Raw genomic sequence first — 21,679 nt, forward strand, 5'->3', positions numbered from 1 at the left:
CAGACGAGATACCCTTAAGATTCTACAGTGATTATGCTAAAGAACTTGCCCCCTTTCTATCAGCAATTTATCGTAGATCGCTGGAAGAACGTAAAGTACCTAGCGACTGGAAGAAAGCGCAGGTCGTTCCCATTTTCAAGAAGGGTCATAAATCAGATGCGAATAATTATAGGCCTATTTCGCTTACGTCAATCTGTTGTAGAATAATGGAACATGTTTTGTGTTCTCGTATTATGACGTTCTTAGATAATACAAATCTCCTTCATCATAACCAACATGGATTCCGCAAACAGAGATCATGTGAAACTCAGCTCGCCCTATTTGCCCAAGAAATTCACAGTGCCGTAGACACTGGCGAGCAGATTGATGCCGTATTCCTGGACTTCAGGAAGGCATTTGATACGGTTCCGCACTTACGTTTAGTGAAAAAAAATACGAGCTTACGGAATATCGGACCAGGTTTGTGATTGGATTCAGGATTTCCTAGAAGAAAGAACACAACATGTCATTCTTAACGGTTCAAAATCTGCAGATGTAGAGGTAATTTCGGGAGTACCGCAGGGAAGCGTGATAGGACCTTTATTGTTTACAATATACATAAATGACTTAGTTGACAACATCGGTAGCTCCGTGAGGCTATTTGCAGATGACACGGTTGTCTACAAGAAAGTAGCAACATCAGAAGACTCGTACGTACTCCAGGAGGACCTGCAGAGGATTAATGCATGGTGCGACAGCTGGCAGCTTTCCCTAAACGTAGATAAATGTAATATAATGCGCATACATAGGGGCAGAAATCCATTCCAGTACGATTATGCCATAGGTGGTAAATCATTGGAAGCGGTAACGACCGTAAAATACTTAGGAGTTACTATCCGGAGCGATCTGAAGTGGAATGATCACATAAAACAAATAGTGGGAAAAGCAGGCGCCAGGTTGAGATTCATAGGAAGAATTCTAAGAAAATGTGACTCATCGACGAAAGAAGTAGCTTACAAAACGCTTGTTCGTCCGATTCTTGAGTATTGCTCATCAGTATGGGACCCTTACCAGGTTGGATTAATAGAAGAGATAGACATGATCCAGCGAAAAGCAGCGCGATTCGTCATGGGGACATTTAGTCAGCGCGAGAGCGTTACAGAGATGCTGAACAAGCTCCAGTGGCGGACACTTCAAGAAAGGCGTTACGCAATACGGAGAGGTTTATTATCGAAATTACGAGAGAGCACATTCCGGGAAGAGATGGGCAACATATTACTACCGCCCACATATATCTCGCGTAATGATCACAACGAAAAGATCCGAGAAATTAGAGCAAATACGGAGACTTACAAGCAGTCGTTCTTTCCACGCACAATTCGTGAATGGAACGGAAGGGGGGATCAGATAGTGGTACAATAAGTACCCTCCGCCACACACCGTAAGGTGGCTCGCGGAGTATAGATGTAGATGTAGATGTAAAGACATCTGGGATGTGATTCAACATGGCGTGAGAACCCATCGTCCTCATCCCTGGAATTCGCGGGAATTAGATGATCTGTGGCTGCACATGTAGTGACAACTAACGACGTATCAACACGTCATTGCTTCTATACCATGACACGTCTTCAGTACCATCCGGGTCAAAGGCGGACATACCAGCCATTAGGTAGGTGCTCATAACTTTCTGATTTGTGAGTGTATACAGTAATAATTTTAGCTGGCTTGTCTTGCTATCGCAGTTTTGATGCTAACTTCAGACTTCTTGTAGTCCAAAATCTCTAGATATTGTTGGCCATCTGAGCACCTTCCCACTACTGATCACACCCAAGTAACAAGTACACTGTCCAGTACCCGATGACTAGCCGGCCCAGCCACTACATGATAATCTGATTAGCTTAATATTCAGTTTTTGAATACTATGCTTAGCTACTCGCCGCTCGTACTGTCACACGCACCTACTAATGCCAAATTAACCTGCTAATTATAACACAAAGTAGCAGCAAATTAGCCACTTACATAATATCAGGTCTACGGCGCTGCAGTCATGGACTGTGCGGCTGGTCTCGGCAGATGTTTGACACCTCCTTCGGGCATGGGTGTGTGTGTTTGTCCTTAGGATAATTTAGGTTAAGTAGTGTGTAAGCTTAGGGACTGATGAACTTAGCAGTTAAGTCCCATAAGATTTCACACACATTGGAACATTTGAACATAATATCAATTTCTTTGTTTGGGTACCTATTGTGCCAAACATTTCTAATAACTAGTAGCGCATCAGTGGCCAGCATGAGTATTATCAGGGAAACTCGTATATTCACAAACATCCTTAGAAATAAACTTACATCTACACAAATTAAACAATTATATCATTAACTGGCCGGCTCTGAGCACTATGCTACTTAACTTCTGAGGTCATCAGTCGCCTAGAACTTAGAACTAATTAAACCTAACTAACTAAAGGCCATCACACATATCCATGCCCGAGGCAGGATTCGAACCTGCGACCGTATCGGTCGCTCGGCTCCGGACTGTAGGGCCTAGAACCGCACGGCCACTCCGGTCCTCTATCATTAACTGCTGTCTTGCAGGAATGCAATATATATAATCATTCATATGAACACTTCATTAGGCACTGTCTAAACGTGTGTGTTGTCGAGGTAGAGGCCACCTGTTTCATGTGTTGCAGTCACTCGTCAATTGACTAGACGAGCAGCCAGCAGTGCTGTGCACCTGTTACCAGTCAAGCTATATTCTAAGAGAACCTCAAATAAATGATTTCGCACAGAAACCAAATTGCTACCCCTCACTCATAAGTGTCCCCATACATATCAATATTAACCTCCCTCAAATCCTTACTTAGACATAACATATCCATACTCCAATTCAGACCCAGGAATTAACTCTTTTCTGCATTCCATTCTCAAGCGGATAACTTCAAGAATTACTTTCATTACAGCGATATAAATTGTGTCACACATCACACATACTGACTTAACTATAAACAATGAAATCTCCTAAAATAGTTACAGTTACACAGAAATTTCTTTCTTAAATGTACATGCATTTATACATAACCAACAACACACTTCATTCTTATTTCTTTTCAGTTTATTCTGCTTCTTGCTTCCTTGTCTAAATATTAATCTTTTTCCAAGAGCATATAAAAATCAGCTTCTACAATAAACATGTGCTTCCATTTCCATCTGCAAACTATCTTGAACATTAAGATTTTCATCACGGCAACTCATCCTTTACCTCACTCATCATTTCACCATTATTACAGCTATAATTACTGTCGTGTGCCGCTTGAAAGGCGGTGCGTAGGTCTGCTCCTGAAATCTGTAACATAGGCCGAATGTAGGAAGTGAGGAGGAGCAGGTGAGGTAAAGCTTCCGGTACTGCAAGTGAAGTAAAAGTGGTTTTACTATAGTCCAACCCGTATTATCCACTTGAATACATAACTTGGTACAGGTGAGCACGTAAGTGCGAAGCTGTAGTCCAGATAGAAAGCCTCAATAACAAGTTAAGCTAAAGCGATGGTTCTCGGCCTTCTGCTCTTGATGAACCGGGGCGAAAGTAGAGCAGCGCTTGTTGATCTCCACAGCGTCAGCCAGAGGGCGCTGTGGTCGGCGTGGATTGTCTGCTCTCGTATTGCCAACCTACTAGCTTCCACCTATGCTGTGGCATCGTAGCTATCGACACCACACCCCTCCCCCCTTAAACGGTGCACCGTCGTTGAGTAGGGCTTCCGACAGCGAGTGGAGGGACTCAGGGGCGGTGCAACTGACGGGGTGGACAGCAGAACTCTGGGGCGTGCTGCCCACCCGCGTCTCCGAATTTCCCACGAGGGGGCGAGGAAAACGCCCCGTTGAAAACCTGCCCGGGACTCGCACCGCCACTGGATATGTTCTGATGAGGAGGCGGAAGAGCAACCTCCATGGGCAACGGCGACAGCGGCTGTGGTATGACGGCAGCCTCAGCATCCATCGGTTCCAGCGTCGTGGAGGAACATGGCGACTGCGACCAGAGGTAGGGCCGTGGCCGCGGCGAGGGCAGACCGGTCCGGCGGCGGCGCAGGCAGGAGCCCCATGCCGGAGGCGTGAGAGACGCAGGGGCGACGGTGGAGTCGCGGGCTGTGGCGGCGGAAGCCGCGAAGGATCAATTTCTACCGGAAAAGGACCAGCGGCAGAAAACCGAGGACGGCAAAAACGGATTTGGTTCCATTGTCACTTGACAGTGCCAGAGGGACCAGAAATGACAAATAAGGCACAGCCCAGCTGGCGAAGAATGCACGCTGATCCCAGCACTGCCTGCCAGACAAAACGCGATAGATCACCAAGGTATGCGGTGCCAAGCCAAAACGAGACGAAATAGCAGGGGCGGGGAGCGGAGGGCGCAATAGCTGCAAGAGCGACCGCTGGGCAACGGGTGCCACGCGGATGGGAGCGATAGGAACCAAGGAAAGTCCAGACGCGCACTCGCTATAGCGTGTGGCGTGCAACTTGCTCATCTGCGACTTAAATGTACGCACAAAGCGTTCAGCCTTGCCGTCCGACTGGAGGTGGAACGGGGCTGAGCTCAGATGGCGAATCCCATTAGGAGCACAGAACGCTTCAAACTCGGAGGACACAAATTGGGGACCATTGTCGGAGACAATCACTTCAAGAAGTCCCTCAATGCAAAAAATAGATGTCAAAGTCCGAATATTACTGACACATGTGGCAAAAGACATAGGCACAACAAAAGGGAAGTTGCTCTACACGCAAGGGGCCGCAAAATCAATATGAACGCGCTGCCAAGACGCAGTAGGAGTCGGTCATCAAAAGAAGCGGTGGCGGGGAGCACATAGATGCTCCGCGCAAGAGCGACAATTAGCAACCAAATTCTGAGTTTGTTTATAAATATCGACCCAAGTGCAGTGACGACCCGCTAATTGCTTCACCGCACTATACCCCAATGATCACCGTGCAGTAATCTGAGGATTTCCGAGTGCAACGAACGAGGTACAACCCCACGCGACTGTTCATTGTCAGTTCGCAACAAAATACACCGTGGTGTACACACAATTTGTGACGTAGCGCAAGGTAACGTCGAACAAGGAGAACACGAATCTGTGTAGCAGATGGAGGATATTGAGTACGAATATACTGCAAAAGAATCGGCAATGAAGCATCGGCTGTTGTCGCGGAAGCAATGCGACAAACATCCACCGCAAAACTATCAGCTACTTCCTTATCCTGCGAATCAATAAACGTGCATGACAAGTCGGAAGAATCAAACTCGTCGTCAGGACCGATAGGGAGGCGAGACAAAGCATCCGCATTGCCGTGCAGGGCCGTAGGCTGAAACAGAAAATTTCGTAACTGTAGTTAGACAAAAACAAAGACCAAAGTTGCAACTTTTGTGCAGTACGGGCTGGAACAGGCTTTGACAGGTGAAACAAGGACGTTGAAGGCTTATCGTCGGTTACCAAATAGAAATTGCGACTGTAGAAAAAATTATGAAACTTTGTCACTCCATATACAATAGCTAAAGCTTCTTTCTCCATTTCAGAATAGTTTTGCTGGGCAACTTCGACACAAAAGTGATCGGGCGATCGACAGAATTAATGCAGTGCGTGAGAACCGTTCCGATGCCCTGAGAAGACGCATTGACCGCCAAAACAATTGGTTTCGAGGGATCGAAAGGAAACAAACAGCTATCACGCAAAAAAGCAGATTTAAGCTTGTTGAATGCAGCGTAACATGCCGAAGACCAAACAAAAGGAACGTTCGTACGCCTAAGGGGATGCAATGGCGCTGCAATCTGCGCTGCATTTGGATTAAACCGAACATAATACGTAATTTTGCCCAACACAGATTGAAGTTCTTTCAAGTTCCTGGGTTCCGTCAAGTCTTTCATCGCACGGAGATGTGACGGCGACTGGTGGATACCATGTCCGCTAATCGTATGTCCTAAATACTGAAGCTCAATTTGAAAAAATTTGCACTTGTCTCTGTTACACTTGAGTCCTGCCTGCAGAAGTACTGTAAATAAAGCACACAAATTCTGCAAATGTTCGTCAGGGGTGCGACCTGATACGACAATAACGTCCAGATAATTGGAAGTACCAGGGACAGTGGGACACAACTGCTGCAAGTAAGACTGAAAAATAGCAGGAACCGAAGCACAACCGAACGGAAGGCGGAGAAGCTTGATCAATCCAAGGTGGGTGTTGACCACAAAATAGCGCTGCGACTGTTTGTCGAACGGAATTTGAAAGTATGCGTCCCGCAAGTCTATCGTGGAAAAAAAAAAATTCCCGCACTAAGCTTATAAAAATTTCTGCAGGATGCGGTAAGGGAAATGCAGCTACCACTGTCTGGGAATTTACCGTAGACTTAAAGTCAGGACCAATACGGAGACGACCGTTTGGCTTTTTCACACACACTATAGGCGAAGCCCATGGCGATTCAGAAACAGATTCAATGACACAACTGTCTTGCGAATGTTGAATTTCAGCAACTACGGTTTCGAGCTGTGCGTGTGATACCGGTCATGCCGGTAAATAGGCATGACATTGTCTGTAACTACAACATGCGCTGCAAAGTCTGCGGCACAACCAAGACCAACAGAAGAGAGTTCAGCAAAATCATCGCATAGTGCAGCAACATAGTCTGCATCGTCACTAGCGCTGATGCAAAGTACATTGTCCTGAATTGCGCGGCCAAAATGTTCAAATGCGTCCATGCGAAAAATGTTAGGAGCATAATTAGAGTGGAGCACATGAAAAGACATAGATTTTGTCGTTTTAATGTAGCTGGCTTCTAAACTACACACGCTGAGCACTGAGACTTCCTGGCCAGTAAATGCAGTCAGCGTGGAATGTGAACGACGAAGCGGGGGCGAACCAAGCAGGTCATATGTTGATCTGTTCAGTGAAGAAACTGGTGCACCACTGGCCAGCTGCAGTCGAACAGAATGTCCACAAATGTTAAAATTCACAAAAAGTTTCCTCACATTGAGCAGAATGTTAGAGGAATTGTCTGGAAAAACTTGTTTATTCACATGACGAAGCACGGGATGCAGAAGGCATTAACGTCCATAGACTGACGATGTGAATCAAGATCACAGCGTTTGCCACTGCGGTGACGCCCACTCGAGTCACGCGAATGGGAGACAGCTTGTGAATTAGACTTTCTCTTATTACACACAGCTTGCACACTTTCATATTATAAAAATAGCTCTGTGCTTGACGGGATGGGCAACTTTCCCGTGAGTGGGCATGAAACCAGTTTGGACATGATTTCAGTTTCTTAGTGGGTGTCTGGCTTGAAGCGTTTTTTACTTGCACGTGAGTGGCGCGACGTGGCTTGTTTTTTCCTGGAGTTGGGCGGGAGGGCACGTGTTCACATCTAATGCATCTTGTCTGTCTAGCAATTCCATTACTTCCTGCAAAGACAGGTTTTTAAATCGTAGGATTTGCTCGCGGATGCGGTGGTCCGCCACATTCTGTGAAATAGCATTGTTACACGCCCGGGAGTACGATTGGGGATGGGGGACCCTTATACTGTTTGTCGTTTCGTGACCGTGCGCCCTGTCCACACCACGTGCATGGTAATCCCGCGGCAGTCGTACTGTTCTGCTCCACACTGCTGCTGGCTTGCCTGAAATTATCTATCAAAATGTCCAAGCGGGTTTAGGGGAGCCACTCAACGTTAAAACACAACACGGTCCTATGTCTGGTATGAACATATATATTATGAGACGATATGGAAACCATAGGTTACACTGTTTACACTCTAAATCGTAAATTTTAATCTCAATTAACAATCTTGATGATTAACAGTCCAAAATATAATTCAGACGAGCGTACGCGTAACCGACACTACGCGGGTGATTGTTGATGATGCGGAAGCCGAATGATCGAACGAAAGTTCTTACGCTCGTCACACATACAGATACCTGATAATAGTCCTCCTTGTCACTAGTAATGATATAACACTGTTCGTAAAGTTAATTTTTCAGTTCTCAGTTCTCACTTGTACGAGCGTGCGCGTAACCTTCGCGGCGCGGCTGATTGTTGATAATGCGGAAAGGCGATGATCGAACGCATGTCCTCACGCTCGCTACAAGACTCTGGCACTTGACTGCACTCTTTTATATTAACTAATTTTTATTGATTCACATTGGTTCATTCTGGGATACCGAACACGGCGCGGGTGATCGATGCTGTGCGACATGCAACAAGAAGATACATAAATACGTTATCGACGGCACTGCTCAATTTTTCATTACTTCTTGACACACTTTCCTCTCAATCAATTCCATATTTCATCTCTTTACTGTAACAGCACTTGTAGCAACACTTGAACCTGAATACTAAAAAACCTATCACATGCAGAGCTACACGACATAACAGTACCGTGTCCCGCGCTCGACTCACTACAGACACGGCTGCCCGCAAAGATACTCCACAACTAAGCCAGCGATATGACAATAAGCTTAGAGCGTCTCTAACAATGATATCCGCATATGAGTGCCCAGAGGAGCAATTAAAGTCACTATCAGGTGTCAGTCCCTGAAGGTCAGCTAACCATGGTTTATTTGGCTGAGTAGGACCACACCGGCGACGAAAGAATTTGTAGCGTGCAGCTACCACATTTACACTGTCACTGAAGTGGGAGATCAATTCTTCAATCTACTCATCGTTTAGTTTCTTGGCGGGTGGGGGGAAAAAATTTTGCGAGCACACGGTATAACACAACAACCACGTTGGCAATGAAAAAGGCAAGCCGCGCTGTCCCTGGTATGTTGCATGCTGTGAAGTGTGCCTCGAGCTGGGCAATGTAATCTGGTCAGCGTTCAAAGTCAGGATTGAGGGCACTAAATGGAGGCGCCGGAGACGTCGTCGTCGGTGGTACAGGCGGAGGCGTCGGAGGCGCCACACTTGCTGCCGTTTGGATTGGATGCAGCTCTCCATGCTACTCTATCCTGTGCAAGCTTCACATCCTAGTACCTACTGCAACCTACATCCTTCTGAATCTGTTAAGTGTATTCATCTCTTGGTCTCCGTCTAAGATTTATACCCTCCGCACTGCCCTCCAATACTACATTTTTGATCCCTTGATGCCTCAGAATATGTCCTATCAACCGATCGATTCTTCTAGTCAAGTTGTGCCACAAATTTATCTTCTCCCCAGTTCTATTCAATACCTTCTCATTAGTTATGTGATCTGCCTATCTAATCTTCAGCATTCTTCTGTAGCAGCACATTTCGAAAGCTTCTACACTCTTCTTGTCTAAACTACTTATCGTCCAACACATGGCTACACTCCATACAAATACTTTCAGAAAAGACTTCTTGACACTTAAATCTAAACTCGATGTTAACAAATTTCTCTTCTTCAGAAACGCTTTCATTGCCATTGCCAGTCAACATTTTGTCTCGTCTCTACTTCGACAATCGTCACTTAGTTTGCTCCCAAATAACAAAACTCCTTTACTACTTTAAGCCTCTCATTTCCTAATCTAATTCCCCCAGCATCACCTGATTAATTCGAGTGCATTCCATTATCCTCGTTTTGCTTTTGTTCATGTTCACCTATCAAGGCACTGTCCATTCCGTTCAATTGCTCTTCCATGTCATTTGCTGTCCATGACAGAATTCCCATGTCGTCGTCTAACATTCTGAATCTTTTCCATAGATTTTAATTCCTACTGAAAAAAATTTTTCTTTTGTTTCCTTTACTGCTTGCTCAATATACAGATTGAATAACATCTGGGATAGGCTACAACCCTGTCTCGCTCCCTTTCCAACCACTTCATTTCTTAATGCACTAATACCCATTATCTCCTTACAATTACTAATGTTTTTGCCTATTGCTCCCATAGCAACATCTGTTTGCATTTCTACTGAGACTAAAGCATCTTCCTCAATCATGTGAGTAATCCTAACTGAGTTATACCTACTCTGCTTACAATATCTTCTCGTTAAGCCATTTAATATCTACTAACGGCTTCCGCACTGTGAAAATTGTACTTTTATTATTATGCTACTTTTCTATGTTTAGCCTGGTAACTCCGTCTACTTCCTCTGCTGTATTAATTACACCACATACATTTCTTCTTCCCCATAACCGCATCCATGCAACAAACATCCATCTCTTTCGTCTACCTGCTGTCCTGCTTTGTCATCCTATAACGAACGTTTCACGCCTTTTTTAAAACTCGGTAGTCAGCCTCTCTGCAGGTCTTAGGTATGGCCCCAGGTAGTTTCGTAACTGTCTTCCCTGAAGGTTAGTACTTGGTGGAACATATACCTTGGACAATGCTGTCGTAACTCTTCATGTCTGAAGCTATTCTTCCTCCCTCAAGAATTTCTTCTCTGCGTCTCATTTCTCCATTCTCTGTCCCAATTGTTGTTCCCACTTCTATGAACTCTCCAAATATGATCGTTGCCCACTGAAACAATAGTTGTTATTGTAACTTCACATTTCGTGATTGCTACCGTACTCTCTTTGCTAAACACCATCCTGTAACACAGAAGCCTATCCAGGTTCAATGAAACAGAAAGTCTCGTCCTTCGAAAGGGAATATTGTGCAAAGTACATACTGCAAGGAATATTCAAGGTTGATGGGTGTTTGCGGAACCGGTGCCAAGAATTCTTGCGGTCGAACAAAAAGAAGCTCGTGAAAATTTTTGTACTGAGAGTCCAATAAATTTCGGTCCTCAGAGTAAGTCTCGAATTTCTTGGTAAGAATGATAAAATGTGACGAATCTTGGCTTTTCACTTACCATCTACACATTAAGACAAAATGCATGCGAAGCATAGCCAACTTCACCGGAAGTGAAAAAGGAGATTCGCGGAATTATGTATCTTTAATCGGTTCTTGAAGGTCAGACTATTATTCAGCATTAATACCTTGAGGGTTCTTCTCAACGTGGTGAGGAAAAAAGAGAACGATCCGAATTGAGGAAGAATAATACGGGAATTCTGTATGAAGACAACACATCTTCTCATCCCGTATTATCTGTTAAGAAGTTTACAGCAAGTATAACATCCCATTGTGAGACCACCAACCATTTTCTCCTGGTCTTGCATCATGTGACTTTCATCGTTCCCCCTAGGTTAGATCTGCATTAACAGGAAAATAATTTCAGTCCTCTCAATCAGTGAAAGAGAAAGCGACATTCGCCATCAAGGAGCTTAAGAAGAATACCTCCAATACTGTTCCCAGCAATGGAAAATTAGAATGGAGCATTATAGGGATACTAGGGACAGGGGTTGATGAGTATTTCTAAAAATGTATGTTTTTGAATCAAAATGGTTCATTCCAACAGTCCCATTATATTATAGTGACTCCTAGTAGACACGGGACCCTGCATTGACAGGTAAATGTGTGCTGTTGCATAAATATTTTCGGTTAAGGCAGCAGTCTAGACAGATGCAGTCTCTGGTAGACTGTCGCCTGATGCAACGTCAAAATGTGCACCCACAAACAACAGTGCCACTGCTACTGACGGTGATGCTCTTGCACTGTCTGAAATGCTGAGTGTCCACAGTAACGTTCTTTTACAAAGACCTATAAACATCAAATGGGACACCCAACCCCAAAACTGAAATCTTAATCGTTAGCCAGTACCATCTAATCCCAGATGAGTGAACTTGTAAGTAGGCTGTTTAGGTTTTTTTATTGGTAACGCCACGTACCGCTCTATATGGAAATCACTGGCTGTGCTGTGTGCAGTCTGTAGCTGGTTTGCATTGTTGTTTGCTATTGTAGTGTTGGGCAGTTGGCTGTTAACAGCGCGTAGCGTTGCGCAGTTGAAGGTGAGCCGCCAGCAGTGGTGGATGTGGGGAAGTGAGATCGCGGATTTTTGAGAGCGGATGATCTGGACGTGTGTCTATCAGAAACAGTACATTTGTAAGAATGGATGTCATGAACTGCTATATATATTATGACTTTTGAATACTATTAAGGTAAATACGTTGTTTGTTCTCTATCAAAATCTTTCATTTGCTAACTATACCTGTCAGTAGTCATGACTTCAGTAGTTAGAATCTTTTATTTAGTTGGCAGTATTGGCGCTCGCTGTATTGCAGTAGTTCGAGTGACGAAGATTTTTGTGAGGTAAGTGATTTGTGAAAGGTATAGGTTAAGGTTAGTCAGGGCCATTCTATTATAGGGATTATTGAAAGTCAGATTGCGTTGCGCTAAAAAAATATTGTGTGTCAGTTTAGTGTTGATCAGAATAGGTAAAGAGCGAAATGTCTGAGTACATTCAGTTTTGCTGAGCTGTTTGAAAATCAAATAATGTAAGAGGTTTATCAGCACAGTAATTCAATAATTTTTCTAAGGGGACGTTTCAAACTCAATTACAAGAGTGTTGGCTACAACTTATGTAACAATAACAAATGATGAGCAATTAATCACTAGTCTGCCTTAATTTGTTGTTACCTAATCTGCAGAGGGCGAGTATATTATTTCCCTTCTGAATAAAACTGTAAAAATGTGTGTGAAATCTTATGGGACTTAACTGCAAAGGTCATCAGTCCCTAAGCTTACACACTACTTAACCTAAATTATCCTAAGGACAAACACACGCACCCATGCCCGATGGAGGACTCGAACCTCCGCCGGGACCAGCCGCACAGTCCATGACTGCAGCGCCTTAGACCACTCGCCATCTGAATAAGAGGGCTTCACTTTGTAACACATATTTTTTAGTGAAATTATGTGTGTATCAATATTTCTATGTCAATTTGTAGTGTTGCTCGTGTAGAATGTTGCACGTGTCATGTTAGTTTTTTGGCTATGTATGCAGATTTCAGTTATGAGAACTTTTGAACGATGTTGTTTAAATTATGCTTGTGAATTTAAATAACTACTGAAGTGATTGTTATATAACGTATGACTTGGTCCGTAGTTAGGGAACGTAATGCTGAATTTAAAAGATGTGAGGAAGCCCCGCAACTACGGGAGCAGCCTGGTGGTGTGGAAAAAGTGTGGATGGCCCGTAAGTGGTAACTCGTCCTCTGTGGCGGGTAAGGAGTCTGGGATGAGCACTGCTGTGGTTAACACCTCGCTATTAGTAGCAGATCCTTGTGGCTCATTTCCCTGGAGTTTGAGGCCTGATGACATGAAAGGCATTATTTATGGGCTTCAGATGCTGCATTTGGTTATACTGTTATCATGGCCTGGTTTTTGGCCTATGAAAACATAATTCCGAGGCCAAGAAACTGTGTAACAGGGCGAGTATTGCTGTGATTGCACTGCCGCCAGGCTAATAGCCAATGCAAACTGCGCCACCAGTGCCACCAGCTTTCCACTAAAAATTCTTATATTGTGCGATATGTAAATAGACCAGGTGTTTGTGAAGTCTGTTTGTATTTAATAATAATCTTGATGTTGCTAAAAACTCTATGCTATGCACGTGATTATCCCAAATCATAAACCAGGACAGGAATACTATCCTAGTCAGTTTAATTCCGAGTGTCCTGATTTACTATGAGAAAGTCGTTGAACACTAAATTATTGTTGTGTTGTCATTTGCATAGCCAATTACAATTTTGAGTATGTGAAAAGACTGCTTTTGAAAGCACATTTATTATTTAGAGAGTTATATATTGAGCTGCTTCACTTAATTAATAATTAATGATAAGAATATTTACCATTTCTCATACATAGTGGTGTAGTTTTGTTAATGAGCAGAGTTCTTCACACCATGATAGTTCAAGGGTTCTTATGAACTAGGCTGATTAGCTAATGAAGCAATGCAAAGGCTTCACAGCCAGTGAAGTTAGATTTGCATTTGGTTTAGTTGCCTCAAACCTAGTTTAAGAAAGAACTATTTATTGTGCTATCTATTCTAATGCAAGTTGATTAATGCACAGGCATACAGACCCTTTACTGAGGATTAAAGTTGTAGATTACGGTCATTATCCGACTCCCTGATCTAAATTCAGAATCATTTCAAGCTTTTCGCTGTTCAGTATTGATACTAGTTTCATGTGTGTCAATAACTGGTTTTATAAACTGTTACACAAAGTTAATTTAATCTACGTGTTGTTGAAAAGCATATGTTACTGTTTACTATCTCATTGGCCATTTGTTGTTAGTAGCACATTTATCTACAAGGTTAGATTACTGTGTTGTAGTATGAACAGGTATGAGGAAAGAGTTTAGTGTGTATCAAGAAATGTTAGGTTAGCCTTAGCACTGCCTTCTTCCGTATCATTTTGCTTGGCACAAGAATGCCTAATTAGGCTGGCGACAAGTCGTAATACGTAATGCAACAACTAGCTTTTAGGCTAGGAGAATGTCTGTTCCTGACATAACGTTTAATTTTGGTTATACTTTGCTGGAGTGTTTCGGAAACGAATTCTAGTTTGATTGTTCTGTTACCATTAGGTTCTCTCACGGTCACAACTACTTAAAAATGCTTCGCAGAAGTCTAACGTTAGCATCGATTTCGGTTTAAGTTGGTTGGTACTAGGTTACAAGTTAATCAGTGTTGCTTCGTTTCATGCATTATTAGTACGTTTTACAGTTTTGTGCTTATTAGACTTAAGGCAGAATATTTTCAGTAGAGTTTAACAATATTTTCAACAATTTAGGATGTATTCATGGTTATGACAAGCATTAACAAAGAAATTTTTACATGAAATTTCCGTAAATGCTTCCTCCGGTTCAGTTATCATTTAACCCCATTCTACGCAAGTGAAGAAGACCAAATTTTTACCGAACATATATGACATTGTAACTAATAAAGCAAACCTATTCATTTCTGCATATTATGTACATAAACATCTAAAAATGTTATTATACCTTATATTTTATTTTTAGAATAATTTACCTAGTTAAAAAAATTTTTTACCTTAATTTAGTCCAAACTGTCATAAAATTTAAGCTCATCAGATACATAACAACAATGGCACGATACAAAAGAAAGTTCAGTGCTTAAGAAACTGCTTTTTAAAAGGAGATATGTAATTCTCAATAATGTAACGTACAGCGAACTAGGAATGAAGATGTGAGCCACATTACGTTGTGCTTCTGAAGTACAGTATTCATTCTGCAGCATTCCTGCATCTTCAAGCTTCCTCTTGGTACTATTCTAACACAGCTTGCTTATTTGGTGACTTGAATAGAGAACCCTTTACTTCCTGCACCTGTAGCCTGACACACCCAAACATTTGGTATTTCCATATTTGCTAAAGGCTGATGGTATTCCATAACTCAAATAAAGGGAGCGTGGCAGCATACACGATCCTCACCCAAGAATTTAATATACATGAGTAATTTTTTATTGTAAACTCAGTGACATAGATATCGATTCATGTGTAAGGACTCGGTCTAATGACTAATCCCATTGGGCAGTGATGACAGGAAACTAGCTACTTACAGTCATGATTCCTGCTATTCCCTGTGACAGCTTCGTGGATTGGCGTAGGTTTGGTGAAGGGCTGGAGACTGTTACCTTCAATCACATGCTGTGCCAAGAATGAAGTATGAAGGAGGTAGTGTTACGATAGGGGGATGTTCTTTGTGTTTACGGTGTGGTCCTTTTATTGCACTTACGAAACGCTAAATGTGAAAGAATATGAACACATTTTACATTATCTTCTACTGAGTACATTTAACATATAGTTTGGAGGCGATTATTGCAAAGGCATAATAACTCATCCTGTCATTGACTAGTATCAGTGTGGTGATACTTCTTGGGACAATAACATTTCTGAAACGCAACTGAAACTAGTCGAATAAATTTGAGAAGAATTAGGTCGATTTAACTCTAGAGCCCTGTATTGAAAACGAGTATCGTTTCTGATTTAGGCTCTTGAGGAAGAATGCTCTGCTACTGTTCCACTGACATTCAGACACCTCATTGAAGTTGTTCCCAACTGAATTCAAGGTATCAAAATAACAAAGGATGGACCACACCCTCATTAATGTCCGCTAGTAGGGGCCTGGATACTTTTGATCCGATAATGCATATACTTATAAGTGCCTGCAGTTACTCAGATGATGGCTCCCAACTATGCATACCATCCCACATATTTTTGCAATACAGTCAGAGACCTCATACTACAATCTCGTGTTAGTGAAAATCTGTGTCACAGGGAGTGGCTTTCGTACGGTTACATAGTTAGTGACCTGAGTGGACAGACTGATGTAAACAACGATCATCATCAGTTTCAGAAGTTCATGAAATATGTTGATACCTAACCCACGAGCCGATTTATGTTTTTCAACTATCACCTTGATTGTGATATATTTCTCTTCGAGCACCATTGTCATAAAATTTTCGGTTCTTCATGGACTTGTTTGGCCATAGTGGAAACTTCTGCAATACGTAGCCACAATCGTATGATGAGTATTATTATTGGTCTTTCAGAAGCTCGTGATTACCTGAGGACAGCTTTCACAGAGTGTATGAGACATTCTTTTGCCGCATTATGGGACAGCTTTTTCATATATCGACGATTGCCTATTACTTAAATATTTTGTAGATCACAACCAGCACCCATGTAAAACGGGCAATAATTTGTAATATTGAAATCCAGCGACGACCATATGAAATATTTACTGTAGAAGTACATTCATAAGTCAATAGCAAAAGGACATGAGTTGTAAACGACCACAACTCTATGTCTGTTTAATACATACAAAACTGACATGAGAGAAAAGAAAGGACAGGAAAGAGAAAGTGTTGAAAGGTAAGATGAAGTGGCACACTAAGCATGCAAACAAATGAATATCGATAGGGACATAGGATGGAGCAGCAACATGCACACTGCGTTGCGCTTGTATACAAACTGTAACTTGTGAGTGTGATTATTCAAGAACATGTACGGAATTTCTGCGTGTTCTTTACAACAGATTAGGACGAAGATGTGGACAGATATTATGAAGAACACTGCAAGTAATTACACAATTTGGGTAACGCAGAGGGTACTGAATTTAACTGAAGAGAAGAGAAAATGTCCAGACGCAGAAAATGAAGCAGGTGAAAGAAGTACTGGATTCTAAAACATTATATAAAATGATATTCACATGAAACTGAAACGTCTAAACGGGAGTAGCAAGCGGCCAAATGCGTGGATGTAAAATATGGCGTAACTATAAGAAAGACAAATTCCATCCATAGGAGAAATAACGATATCATTGGAGAAAAGAGAAGGACTTGTATGAATATAAAGAGCTATGATGGAATAACACTACAAAACCAAAAAAGAGGCTGAGTGGTGTAGGAAATATATACAAGATATAGTAAAGAGAAAGAATATTGAAGCTCATATTATTGAATGAGTAGAGGAAGAGAACAAAGATGACAAAATACTGCGAGAAGAATTTGACTGAGCATTGAAACAATCAAGAGGTAATAAAGCCTGCTGCTAGAGCACACTCCCTCAGAGTTGCTAATATCCATCGGAAAGCCAGACGTGACAAAACAATTTGAGCTGGTTTGCAAGATAGAGCTCTGTAAGAATGTAATTATTCTAATTCCATAGCTGGAAAATGCTGCCAGCTATGAACGCATTTCAGTTCGTGTTTCAGAGAAATTTGGGAACACAGAGTGCATTCTTCACCTTACTACTCACAACAGGACGCAAGTAAAGGAAAGCCAAACCATCTTACGTAGTATTTGTAGATCTAGAGAAAGGTTTTGTCAGTACTGAGGGTACTACACTCCGGCAAGTTTTGAAAGTAGCAGGGACTAAATACAGAGAATGAAAGGTTATTTACAAGCTGTGCAGTAACCAGACCCTGTTATGAGAGATGGTAATGTGAAGAGGTAGCTCATTTGAGGAAGGAGTGAGGTAGGGCTGTAGCCATTACACAAAATTATTCAATCTACATATTTATCAAGCAGTACAGAAAATCAGAGATTAATTAGGGAAGGGAATTAAAGTTCAGGAGGTACAAATGAAAACGTTAAAATTTGCTGATGACGTAATTATTTCAAGTTGACATAGGTTGTGGAATAGCTGTTGAACGAAATGGAAAGCGCTTTGAAAAGAGATGAACGACAACAAAAGTGTACCAAATGTGATGATGTGTTGATAAATGAAGTAAGGTGATGCAGAAGAATGTAGGTTAAGAAATTAGATGCTAAAAGTGCTAGATGAGTTGTGTTATGTGAGCACCAAAGTTACGGATGGTGGCCGAAATATAGAGGATATAAAATGCAGACTTTCAACAGCAGGAAAATGAAACTTCCTGGCAGATTAAAACTGTGTTCCCGACCGAGACTCGAACTCGAGACCTTTGCCTTTCGCGGGCAAGTGCTCTACCAACTGAGCTACCGAAGCACGACTGTGAGTACCGGGCCTGAGTCGTGCTTCGGTAGCTTAGATGGTAGAGCACTTGCCCGCGAAAGGCAAAGGTCCCGAGTTCGAGTCTCGGTCGGGCACACAGTTTTAATCTGCCAGGAAGTTTCATATCAGCGCACACTCCACTGCAGGGTGAAAATCTCATTCTGGAGCAAGAAAATGGTTTATGAAGAAATGAAATTTGTTAGTTTCGAAATTCAAGTGCTGAAATGTCAGACAAGGAGAGCGCATAACATTGTGAAATGTGATGCTATAGAAGACACACAGAGTTTCCAAAGAAACGTACTTGTTTGTACCTTAAATAAACTGAAGTGTGGGAAAGTAGGACCATGAGTGAGTAGAAGCTTTTAAAAAATGGTACTGCAGAAGAATACTGAAGATGCGATGGGGACATCGAGTAACTGACTAAGAGGAGCAGAATTGAGCTGGCGATGGAATAAATTTATGTTACAGCTTGAGGAAAAGAAGGGATCGCATCGTAGGACACATAGTGAGGCATGATGGATTCATCAAGTTGTTAATTGAAGGAAATAAAAGGGGTGAAGTGTGGTAAACGTTTTAAGGGCAGACAAATGCTTGAGCACAGTAAGAAAGTTTAAATGGATGTAAGTCGTAGTTAATTAAAGACAAAGAGGCTTCCGAACGGTACAGCAGAGCGATGAGCTGCATCAGACCAGAACCGAGGCTAAAGACAACAACGACAGTCTTAAAATTTTGTTGTGAAGTGGGGTGATCTGAGTTACAATATTTCTGGCTTCAGACAAGTTTCACTTTGCAGATCCGTATATAAGTAACTACTGATGTCGGCGTAGATAACACGTTTTCGATTTTAAAAGAACATTTTTGTATAATAGGTGGATTTGAAATCCCCAGCATCAGAAGTTAATGACAGGCAATAAAATTAATTTCAGTAATCGAGTATAATGCGCAATGATTACGAAATACGTCTGAAGTATTGTTAATTTCCGGTTCATTGTGATGTTTATGAGAGCGCATCTAACGTAAATCATACTTCATATCTGAGAAGAATAGACCTGTTTCGTTGAGAGTACACAAAAAAAAGCGAATTTCCATTCAAACTGAAAGAAAAACTCTCGATTTTATTACGGCTGAACTGTCACATCCGTCATAAGCGCACACCTGTCCAACTAAAATAAATTTTAACGTGCCACTTCATGGCAGAAATTGGAGGTACACTTTTTTTGGAGGGAAATAACAGATAGAAGGAAATAAAAGCACGTTGAGCGCAATGGCGGGGAAAAGTCTCGAACCTACTGCCAGCATAACCACACTAACTGTCACCCTCCTATATTCAGGTTCGGCCGATGAGACCGGAGCCCGGAATAAAGCTCGACTGGGGGACGCCGGATTTGTGCGAGGCAGCAGAGCACAGTGGGAAGGGGGAGCCCAGGTGGTCGCGGTGCGACGCGCGGTTGCCTGCCCACCAGGCGCCGGCGCAATAAACTGACCGCGAGTGCCGGCGGCGTGCGCGCGCAGCAGGTCGTATATCACAGGTCCTCATTCCGTCTGGCCCTGGCGTCAGCACACTCAGCTGCTTCCTCCACATGCATTCTTTCCGGTCTACCTTCCAATGTACACGCAGAAAGTAATTATGTCTGGAGGAGTAGTTCCTTCAATCCCTGCAGAACTATTCCCCACCAGGAGTGAAGGCACTACAGGAATATTCGTTACCAAGTCCTTACTTACGACTAGATTCAGTGAACACGTCCGTTCTCTATGTCAGATTGAAACTACACATTTAGTAAGAATGATGTATACATCATAGTGTCAAACGAAATATTACTGTCATACAACAGAAAACAATCAATCTGAGAAGATAACAATCTTAATGGTAGAACGTAAGAAGCTCTTATGCAATTATTTCACAATGTATAATATCAGCCTTCAGGCCCTCTCAAATAAGTAACCAGCCATCCTCAGTAAGTGAACATTACTGTACTACCATACGTGACAATGCATGCATGTGACTTGCATGCATGTCTGAGGAAACAGACATTAGTTAGATCCTGGAGTTATAGACATTTTAAGACTAGGAGTATCACTAGTATATTAGTATTACTTACAAGGGAAGGGCACGACTTCCGGATCACGGATGTACTTCCAACTTTGTACATCTTCAGTAAGCCATTGAAATGATATAATGTTCCCATAATAAAGTGCAACAAATCCGAGAAAATCGCAAGAGAAATTTTATGCGTATCTTATATACCTGATGTATCTGTGCGAAGGTGCTGGTAGCAAACGCCATTCTAGTCCCTCGGTTAGCGTCCACGCTAGGCAAGAGGGTCGTGGACGAGTCGATGGATCCGGTCCTGCTACCACTTATTTTATAATCGATACTTTTTTATCACCAGTGGTCAGTTAAGAGGTAATATACTTGAAAAAGACCATTTTCATTTTCATGAAGCTGTAAAGGATTCTATATGTTATTAGACTATTTTCTATTAGGAATTCTATTTTCAATGACAAATAATTAGGTGAATGACGCTATTCACAATCAGTAATACAGTAAGTCGCAGCTAGCCGCTGTCGTCGAGCGGTTCTAGGCGCTTCAGTCCGGAACCACGAAGCTGCTACGGTCGCAAGTTCGAATCCTGCCTCGGGTATGGATGTGTGTGATGTCCTTAGGTTAGTTACGTTTAAGTAGTTCTAAGTCTATAGGACTGATGACTTCAGATGTTATGTCTCATAGTGCTTGGATCCATGTGAACAATTTAGTAAGTCTAAATGGGCCAGACCACGAGAGTAATGTACAATTACTTGTCGGATGTGGTCTCCACATCACACGTTGCAGGATGGTTTTGCCAAACAGACATGGAAAACATAAATTGGAACTTCATGCAAATACTTAAAGTGAATAGAAGTGGTTCTCTGTTTCATTATATTACCTCTCAAATGTCACATAAATTCAATAATATCACCAGTGATTAAAAAACACGTAAGACATCTCTTTCGATTTTCGAGGAAGATCTTGCCACAGTAGTGCACCTTACTAATAGCATGTTATGTTATTTTAATGTCCTGCTAAATGCGTTCAGTATTGGAAGTAAATCTGTGTTCCCAACGTCGTGACCTTCCCTTGTTAATATTAGCGCTACTATCGGCAGTAAAGCAATTTAGTAATAATATTAATATCGCAAGGAATATTAAAAATGTAGCTAATATTTAATTATTATTGTATTAACCAATTTACTCGTTGTATTTTTGGCAGATGTGACGACTTGCAGGAGCAGTACATAAGTTGAGAATATAAAGCGTAATAACTTCGTATTAAAATACTTAGCGAGGCGTTAACATATTAACCTGTAAAGAACTCACGGTTTTGGTATAGCCATCTCGTGTCTGTTGTGTTTATTTCT

This window comes from Schistocerca serialis, chromosome 6 (assembly GCF_023864345.2).
Source record: "Schistocerca serialis cubense isolate TAMUIC-IGC-003099 chromosome 6, iqSchSeri2.2, whole genome shotgun sequence".
NCBI classification, from domain to species: Eukaryota; Metazoa; Arthropoda; class Insecta; order Orthoptera; family Acrididae; genus Schistocerca; species Schistocerca serialis.